This window comes from Ischnura elegans, chromosome 4 (genome assembly GCF_921293095.1).
Source record: "Ischnura elegans chromosome 4, ioIscEleg1.1, whole genome shotgun sequence".
In the NCBI taxonomy this organism is placed as follows: domain Eukaryota; kingdom Metazoa; phylum Arthropoda; class Insecta; order Odonata; family Coenagrionidae; genus Ischnura; species Ischnura elegans.
In genome coordinates this window covers 58,580,591-58,591,344 of record NC_060249.1, presented here as the reverse complement: position 1 = coordinate 58,591,344, position 10,754 = coordinate 58,580,591, and the positions used below count along the sequence as shown (strand labels likewise).

The 10,754-nt window shown below is 37.1% G+C and overlaps 1 long non-coding RNA gene across 1 annotated transcript; it reads left to right on the top strand.

Annotated features, from left to right (window-relative positions):
- Nucleotides 1-7,240: 7,240 nt before the first annotated feature.
- Nucleotides 7,241-10,421, top strand: LOC124157559. The gene is made up of 2 exons (XR_006864619.1): nucleotides 7,241-7,658; nucleotides 8,497-10,421. It is a non-coding gene; the product is annotated as an uncharacterized LOC124157559 (long non-coding RNA).
- The last annotated feature ends 333 nt before the right edge of the window (nucleotides 10,422-10,754 follow it).

Below are 10,754 nucleotides of genomic sequence, written 5' to 3'. Positions count from 1 at the left end.
ACTTGAAAAAGACTGGCTTTTCTCCCAAGAAATAATTGAAAATTTATTCTGATGTTATTTATTTTAAACAATCATGTATCATTTACTGCATTATTATTTTTTTATTGTCATACATTTTGTTATCTGATGGTGGCTCAATTCTGGTACTATGACCTAGGGGACCACTTAAAGCTCTTTCTCTTGTTATTTTTTGTAGGTATTCAGATGTAAAAACAAAATGTAGGAGTAAATAAATAATTATTATTATTAAAAAAATTAGAACTCCGGAGAGAGAATCAAACCTTTTAAGACGGAGCCGAAATGTCAAAATAGTGCAAAATTGAACTTTCGTCGTGGTCTCTCATACTGTTTTTAGTAACTACCTGTAAAAAAACGCGCAACCCTACCAACATAAAATAATGGGACTCCTGGAAAAAAACGGAAAAGGGGGGCATTTATCTACTGTTAGAACCAATGTGAAACATTAAATAGCAAGTTATAAATGCATTTAAGTTTATATAAAAACTTCCTTTGGCTTATTAAATTGACTATCAAATAGAAAAACCTTTTACTCTGGCAAGTTAAAATTACAAATCATAGCCTTAAAAACTTACATGCATTTCTGCATGCATGCATGTTTCTGCATGCATGAAACATCAATTACGGGCGTTAAAACTCAGCTAATGAAATTTTATTGAATTTATAACCTTTTGAATTGAATTGATAATAAGAGTACCTTTGAAATTAGATTGACCGGTATGAAAGTAGCTCTTAATTTTGCCGTTGGCACCACGGTCTTAGAATGTTGGCACCATAGCATTGTTGAGGTATCCTTTTCCACCTCCTTATGTACTGCCGCTCCAATGACGCTTCCCCGATGCTCCGATGCTTTTTCAGCGGTGTTTTCCTTGGCCTCCACGTGGAAAATATTCATTGGTTCTCAAACAACACCAGCTGGTCACTCTATACTGTGACCAGATATCCTGCGTTGTTAAGTTTCTTAAGCCCTAAGCCCTAAGCATAAAAGGAAATAAAATATTGATTTTGGCTCAAACAACGATAATTATGATTTTTCAATGTACTCGGCCAGGAAATAAACTTGTGTATGTACTTATTCATTACGTAACTGGTGTAACGTACATCACCCGAAGAGTGACAAAGGTTTTTAGCTATAAATATTAAAACCTTATACATACTCTTCTTTATCTAAGTGTCCAGTTATAAATGAATAAACATATCTTTTATGCATTTTATTTTGGCACAAAAAAGAATTGTTTACTACACAAAAAAATTGAAATATCATTTCCAAATTACTAGCAAAATATGAATAACTCGCTCATTGAAACTTCATTAACAATGATATATTTCGCTCGCTCAATAAAATCTCTCCATCAAAAAACCGAACAGCCTAAGGATAAACTTGAGAGATGAAACAGATTTGTGAAAAATTTTAACGCGATTTTCTCATTCCCTGAGTATGACCGAGCGCAAAAATCGTTTTCCTTAACTTACAGAAGCGAAAATATCTAACGATGCAATAAATAAAATGTAAAGACCGCGAAGATCAGTTCTAATTTGTTAGATGCTTAAAGACGTAATTATAACCATGAAAATTGGTGATAGATTTTCCGAACATAGTATTTCATTCCTAGAATTGGTTAGCTGTAAGCCTCCATTCCTCCTAATTCCATAATAATTCTTTTATTTCCTTCTGAATCTCGGTACAGAGAATGAGTGTGAATTGTCATTTTTATAAAATAGCTACATTTTTATAGATCCCAACATCTATTACGATTTCTCCCTCACAAATGCGTTTACGCTTATGCTTCTAACCCATGGATGCATCGCCTTTTTGTCCACATACATTTGCCGTTCTTTAGTTCTCTGGTTGACTGAACACTTTACCCTTTCTCAGCTCAAAATTTCAACTTGAATAAGAAATTTCCTATTAATTAACCTCAATTTTCTGTATTTCAACTAATTTTCTATGCCCAAATAGTTATACAGTTATATTCATCTTATTCATTACATTGGTTTTCATCAAAACAATATAGGGTGTTTTCCGTCGTCGATCATAGATTATACTTATATCTAACGATTTATTTCACGAGTAATTAATTTAAAGACTGTATTCCGCTTAATATTTATTTTCATTACCTTCGCCCTCTCTTCCATCCTTGCCTTCACCTCCGTCCCAGCTGCCAAGGGCATTAAGCGCCATGAAACACCACTACAGTGCACTGTGGGCAACTCCAACTTAAAATCGTCGACTCAACTATTCACTGCAATGCATCACTTCACATAGCGTGTGGACGAAAATACTTCAACTAACTTGCCACGGGCCAACGACTACAGCGCGGTGGGTGGGTTTATTCCAGGATTACGAACTTCCGATGCCAAAGCTTTCCACGAGCCAGCGTGCATGGTAAAACAAGAGAGAGGAAAGTCTACAAGCGGCTGCAGTAATATGTATGTGGTTCCACCGAGAAACGAAGAAAATATCATTTTCGTGAGAAGAAATGTAACAATGTGAAATGTTGAAGAACCAAAGAAATGTTGAAAAACCATTTTTATTTCATAATAGATTGCGATAGTATCAATGAAGGATACATATGGTGGGCGCAGAGGGCGGGGCTGCCAAAGGAAGTTTTATTTAAACTGACATATGCAAGAAAAAATTAATGTTCATAATGCTCGCATTTCCTAATATTACAGAACCACACTTTTAACTTTTATACATCATGAGATGGTATTGTCTTGTATATGTCAGTTCAAATAAAACTTTCTGAAATTTTGCGTGTGGCTTGATTACTTTTCATTACGATAAAAGTAAAGTTAACTCAAGATATCTTTTGCGCCCCCCAGACCCCTACGAGTCTTTTTCTGTATCCGCTACTGGATACTGTTTGAAAAATAAAAAAGAACCGTATATTTCCGCTTTTAGATCTTTCGCTTCCTTCTAGGTCAACTAGAAACGAAAAATTGAAGACCAAAAACTTTTGCGGATAATTAGATGGTGTCACGAACTGACGTAGAGGGTATCATCGCGTCTCCTTTCCTCCTCGGTCTTGTTCATTTGCAGTATTTTGGTTTGCTGTTGTTGACAATTATGCGAGAGATTCCTTCCCCGAATGAAAGACTATCCCTGAACGTGTAGATGAGCCACATCTCCAATGACGTCTAAAACTTATGAAAAATGGGCGGTAACTGTTGCATTTTTACACGCTTTATCTCAACTTGCTTCGTTAGTCTTGTTTTAGATTTTTAACCCACCTCCCATTCTCGCTTGCTTCTGATGACAATAAAATACTCAATAATCATGCATTTGAATTTTTCCCATGTGCTCTAATTTATTAACTTAATATCCAAGAATTTAAATAGATTAAACATTTCTAAATGAATTGCGTTAGTAAAATGTATTTGGAAGAATTTTTTATTACAGTTCCGGTTAAATCGATAACATGAGTCACCTTTGAAAAATAGAAAATTAAAATTAAAAATAAAACACGCTTTTTCCAAAAACAGCATGAAGTGCACTAAAAATTTAAAAAATAAGCTTTTTATTGCTCGAAGAGTAAGGAGTGGGTGCCAATCCTTACTCGCCTGTCAAGAAGCTCTTCCACACTCTTTCCAAATAAACCTAATAAGTACCCACAATTTATTCTCAGAGTGATGAAAAGTTTATTATTACTGAATATTACACTTTTTTGTAAAAAGCGTGTTTTTATGTTATCTTATTTTTATTCGCTTTGTTGTCATACGAAAGAAGAAAGAAAGTTATAACTCCGTCGCAACTTATACATATTTACCTTCCATTTACGGAATTCTAAAAATGAATTTCGATTTCGGGTGTGGGTGAACGTCTCCACTCCACTTTCCATGCTCTACGTATTCATTAAGAGGAGAGAGCGGTGAATTTTTTCGGCTCTTCAGCGGGAAAATATCAGGAAAAAAGAGTAATATTTTCTTCCTTAGTCACCGAAGACGGAGAATACCGATACTACCCTCCTTAAGATAACGCATCACCTCGGTTTCACCGGAATATTTTCCTGACGTACATCATCTCACAACTTCCGCTCATCATCCATATCACTAATCAACTAACTATCCTATGATTGATTTGATGCAATTCTCCTCCCAATTCTCCTATCAGCCAATATTTTCACACCTACGTGTTTCATCTTTTTCGCATCCTTCTTTACCTGTTCCATATATTTTGCTCGAGGTCTTCCTTTTCCATTCTTGCCATCCTACTTGTCCCTCGAAGATTGTCTTCATCAGGCCATCATGTCTCAATATGTGGCCTCTAAGGTTGTTCCGTCTTCTTGTTAAGGTGTTCACGAGGCTTCTCTTCCCTACCCCTCTTCTTAAAACTTCCTCATTACTTATTCGGTGGACCACAACTTCCATTATCAACCTGAAATATTCAAAGAACATATTGTAAAGACGTTCGTCAAACGTTCGTGTTGTAAATCAAATTTGAAATTTTCCCCAAAACAATTTATCAGATATAATTTCTTTACATCAGTGAGATTCAAGTATATGCTGAAAAGGCTTCTTCAATAACATGAGCATTTCAATACAATAAAATAGTTTTTAAACGAATTATAAGTCACAAAAAAGGACAATGCGACCAGTCATGAGGGAGTGATTCATCTTCAGCCCGTTTAACACTAGATACTTAATTTTACAATCTCATTTACGCAAGAACGTGTATTTCTAATTGCATTAAAGCAACGAGGTCAATCCCCTCCTATGTATCTACAATTATTGCACGCCCGAACGAAAAAAAAGATGCAGCTCGGAGGTGAGTAATTTCGTGCCCAGTGTAAAACCCAGTTAAGGCGTTTTTCGCAAAAAAAATGTAGCGGAGGCGCCAATAGGCATTTCTCAGCTCGGGAAGGGGACATTTTTGTGTCGCATGGCTCCGGCGAAGCGTGAAAGTCTCGAATGCGGCGCTTTAGCCGACCGAAATGAATCACCGAGGCAGCTAACAGCCACCGGCTTGCCATGTGAACTCAGCCGCAAAGTTTTGTTTGGCAGCACCGCGCCGATTCGCGCTATTAATAGTTGCCCATATCAATCCGTGCTCAATTTACAGCCGGGCATCCAACATTTACTTTCAGTAGGTACTGAAGCACAAAGCGAGATGAATATATGGCGCCTTCGAAATAACCATCAGATAATGACAAAACCCGACACAATGAAATACTGCGAAATATAATCAGTACAGGGAGCATTGCTCGGAGTAATTGGTATGCGGTTTTTGAGGCATTTATTCACCTGGGCTAGAATTCAAGACGAATTGCCGATATCCCCTATAAAGGCCCATAAATATCCTGTGCAATTGCGAAAGGATCACATGAACACTTTTTCTAAAAATATAAAACATCTTCAGTTCGAAAATATTTTCCCGCCTGAATTTATCATTAAAATTATATTTTTGAATCTTTAAATTTAAATATTTAAATCTTCAAATTTTAAATAATTAAGGGTTCTTTACTTCGAAGAGAGACTGCCACAGTAGTACACAATTAGCTACCTTTCCCACATGAATATAACCAAGTGCACACCGACAATTATGTAGATATGTATCATAAAACAAAAGCTAATTACATATTGTCAGATTCAAGCGATTCTTGGGTGCTATGCATACGTTGAACATAGTCTCCTGAGCAAAGAAACATTTTCCTTCGCCGACTTTTCATAAGAAATGGACCTAATCGCCTTATTATAAAAGCCTTAGCTAAACTATGCCCACAGATGGTCAACTTTTTATTACTTATTGTTAGCGGTTACACAAAGCAGAAAATATTTTTAATAACATTCTCTTTATGTCACATACCTAAGTGATTTTTACGTTTTCACGCACGAAGACACTTTAAATTCTGAATTGAAGTTTTCATTCTGAAATTTCTATTGGAATTCCGAATTCTATTGAACTTAAGAAATAAAAGGAATCAATGGTGGATCCCGGCGGATCCATTAGTTATCCCACTGGGATATCCAATTTGCACTAAAAATGGATATTTTGTTCAGTAGTCCAATATATAAAGGAGAAAAGAGCATCGAAAACCCTAAAGCTAAAACTCATAAAAACATTTCTCCTTTGGACCTTTTATAATAAGGAATAAAAACGTAATGCATCACAGAAATTTACCATGAGGTGAAATTACCAAAAATGTAGATTAATGTCTTTTAAAAACTTAATTCTTTGTAAAATTATAAATGAGACATCCTGAAAGTGTTGTTACAAACTTCGGAATTCTCAAAATTTTCATGATCTTCCGGACCCCCACATCTGCTGTGAGGTTACCCCCAAGACTCCCCACCTAGCCCCTCCCCCTTACCTCTATCCTCGATCCGCCACTGGAGACAATTGTCAAATTCCCGGTTCCATTGCAGATTCGATGTAACACTCGACGCCCAACGCTCTAATAGCACCCACGGTCAAATGGAAAGAATGCTTCCCATACGCCATCGATTACACGATTATCAGATTGACGTTCGATTTTGCCAAACAAACAAGCAAGCCACCTCTCTCCGCCGAGGAGACGTCGATCGCCGTAACTTCATGCGAGGAAACAACAGAAAACAGCAACTAACCCATTCCAGTTATTGCTTTCGGAGCGCACAATTATTCAATACCATGACGGAACTAACAACAGCATGACATACTTATTCAATATCATGACGTGCATACTAAATCGGTAAAAAGTAGCGTGGATACGTACAATCTATCACCTCTCATGCACAAAATTCACTTATCAAATATGATAGAAATTAATATAAGGGGTGAATAGGAATAGCGCACTTTTGAGGCGTCAACAGATATATAATGGAAAAAAATATGAAACCCCGGAATAAATGCATGGTTTATAAAGTTATTGATGAAAAGAAGATAAGTATAATAGGAAGCCAACTTAACAAATATCAATAAATAATACCCCGAATAAAAATTAACCTGGAGGCACGCAACGACAAAAATACCTTCCTCCTTCTTCCTCACTTCATTGCAATACTGCTTTGAGACTGAGGGTGTATATAAAATAAATAGGAGAACAAAAGTGTTGAAAGTATACACTCCAAGTAAGAATATCCTGAAAGAGCATGGCTCAGAAGGAAGATATGTATATGAAACCGATCAGGATAATGACAATTTTTTCACTATTCGAGCTCATAATCCCAGTGAGTTACTAAATCTCAGGATATGTAAGACGCTGGCGTCTTTGCTTGCACTTCCAATAAAATCTTAGGGCCGTATTTTTAAACAATACTCTTATCGCCGGAGTGGGATGAGAAAGAGTTGTATCTCCACCTACTATTCGCAGTCAAGAACGTTCCTACAGCAACACCAAACTCTTCCTCTTCGAAGTAGTGGGTGTTGAGTTGATCGCTGAAATTCTCATATCTACGTCATGCATTGTGTGACGTTTGCTGTCCACAGTTCATTGCGGCAAGAACGCATCAACAAAAAGAAGATCGCTTTTATTAATAAAACTGGAGGACAACAAGATGGACAGGCTTACAAGGGAAGAGACGAAGTTGTTGATTGGCGTCATAACTAGCGTCTGGAGGTGTTGGAAAGCAAGAAGACGGATGCATTATGGAAGGCGAAGAAGGCGAGAGCCTAGTTGAATGTGCAGGACGAATTTAATTCGAACGAATTTGTTCGGAAGGTAAGTATGTTTGTTTGGAATTATGATGGTGATAAATGCATTGTCTGATAGTTGAAAAGATTTTTGTTTCAATGAACAATTAATTATGAAAAATGGTTGCTGACTGATCGCTAACTATTTATCAAAGTCATAATTTTAAAACTATCTATAAATTCGGAGACATTTTCATGAAGAGCCATTCTGCGATTGCGACTATCCATGCTCGGCAGTTCGCGAGACAACTTGCTCATTTTCAACAAAAATCTAACATAACTCGTGTAAGTCTGTTGGTAACATCGACGTAGCTCATTCTCGGTTCGTAGCTAGTTCATTGGTTTTGGGGCTTAAAAACCGGTGAAAAGCTATAACTTTTGTTTTTAATTCTTTGCTGAAATCCTCATAAAGTGCACTTTGGTGGTAGATTGCAAAAAACCTTCGTGATTATGTCGCGGCCAGAGATTTTCCACGAAACGTATTTCCCTTCATTTCCAATACAAGATTAGACGTGATTCGCGCCATGCGATACAAGTAAATCTTATTTTCCTGCGCCGAAATCAAAAGCTTCACAACAATAATTCCAAGTTAATGGAATGTTAATGGAATTATTATTGTGAAGCTTTTGGTTTCGGCTTGTAGCGGCGGGGTAGGGGTAACAATTAAAACGACTCCGCAATGGTGGCGGAGTCGCTGTAATTGTTATTTAGTGGCAAAGTAAATAAATTCGTGAATATACGTAGTGTACGTGTAGCATTATCAATTGTGGCTGTATTGATGGATATTTATTTTTGGTTTGGTTACAAGTCCAGTGATATATTTTGTCGTAAATCTCAATGTAACGGATAATTTTTCTATCTCACAGCGTACCGCCAAGCAATTGAGGAAGAGTTGCGATAATATCAAGATGAGGAAACGGGAAGAGCTGGCGAATGAAAGGCAGGAGATGATGAAGAGTGGTGGCGGACCAATGACACCCACCAGTAAGGAAGATTTGCCACCAGAGATGGAAATAGCCTCGCCGTCCGTCTCCTACTCTCCGGCGAATGCTGGGGACTCTGATGCGTTGGCGGTCCCTAGCGTTTCCCCGGTGGGTAGGGATGGGACCTTGGATTGTTTGCTTCCTCTCAACATTTCTGAGATATCAGGCAAGTTGATTAAAAAAACGGGTATGTTCCTATCATTATTAAAGGGAATTCCTTAGTGTTGCACTGAGATTATTATCAAGTAAAATATTATCATGTTGCATCTGTCAGTCAAAAAATATAAAATGTGTACAGTACCATGATTGTGCTTAAAGGAATACAACTTCGTTAAAGAGAAATTGACCTGCATCATACTAGCCTTTGTGTATTGTGTGGTTATTTTTCTGTGACCTTTATAAAATGTCATTGCATATCCAATATAATCATCATGGTTGAAGTTAAGTTGAGTTACTTGATGCTATTTCCAGGAATTATGTCACATGATTTTCATTAATCAACGTTATACTTTCTTATTTTTCCTCTGAGTTAAATGACCACCATCGAGAGGAAGCATACACTCCGAGGATGCAATCTGCAGGGACTTCTTGCAGTACAAAAAGGGCATAATTAATCAGGGAAGCGGCCATTGAGAAGGAGATGGAGGCTAGGCTGGGACTCATGGCATCTTACAATGAAAAGTAGGATGCCATCCAGCGGATCCGGAAGAGGGAAGCGGAGATTGCTTGTGCTATTAAGGAGCAGGAACTTGCCAATGCCAAGGCTGCTGGAAACATCATCCATATGGAGGAGGAATTTAAGAAGTGTATCCAAGGCATACAGCTTCAAACAGAGGAGGCGAAGTTGAAGCGTGTGGTATTTGTTATGATATATTTTGCTTGGTGTTGCTTGTGCTTTCATTTTAAAATTCTCCATTATCTTGATGTTTTTAAAGTCATTAGCAAATGATTATCTGCCAAAGGTTATTCAGGGAAAATATATTCATTGCAATTACCTAATTTTAGGGATAATGAAAACAAAATAAATGTAGTTAGAAGTTTGATGCACGTTTCAGTTTGAGCCTCTGCAGAATAGGCAAATTAGTGATGGGAATTCAAACTTAAAATACTGGTACTAGCCTTAGGCTCAGTTTATGGAGGCTTTCAATTTTGAAACCCAGTGTGATAAAATTGAATCCATGCAATGCTCTCTGAAATGAATTATTACAAATGAAGATATTAAAAGCATGTGAATGATCATTGTGTTTGCATATGGATATTAAGGTATAATGCATGCTTTGAGAGACCTAATTATGCCTGTATTATTGCATGGAGTTTATATGTATCATATGCTTATATGCCACTTCTTTGCAAGCTTTCAGATACTCCTCTATGAATTCCTCCTCTTCCTTGACATTGGTCAGCTCCTGCTCCTGCTTCTCTCTCCTGGGCTGCTGGATACCTCGATGTCATGAAAGATGCCATAACTCTGCTGCCTGCTTCTATGCCTTAACCTGAACCATTTCCTGTGGTGATGGTGCCCTCTCTGTAACTGGAATGAGAACTTCTGCACCTGCATGGCTTTTCCCCGCCTTCATTACTCCTGCCTTTCATAAGCCATATCCCATCTCTTCCTCATCTAATTCTGCACATCCAACTAGCAATTTTGCCTTTTTTGCATTAGATTTTGCATCGTCTTCTTGCTATCGGAAATGTGTTTTGTGATTTTAATTTCAGTGCCAGCCAACAACTTTGTTCTTCCTTAGTAAATTTCTCTTGTTTTTGTAAATGTGTTTAATTTTCATTTAATAAAGCTAAATTCAATTGAACCTGTATAATGTTATTTAGCTGCATTTCCCAATCCCTATATATGTATATCTTTCTTTCAATCTTTTCAGGTAAAATGATGACATAGGTAAAGGCAAGATGTAATGTAGTATGCATTCTTTTCATACAGTGAGTGGTCAACATCAAACGTGCAGTATGAGGTTCAAAATGAAGCAATTTTTTGGATAATTTTAACATGTTGGTGAAGGTAACACGAACTAATGGTTGGAAAAACTTTCGTTTAGCAAATTAAGTGAGTAATATTAATGTTAACGTGTAAGTTATTACTGCCTCCAGGTCAATCATTGCTGCTTTATCAATTTTATAGTTGCTTT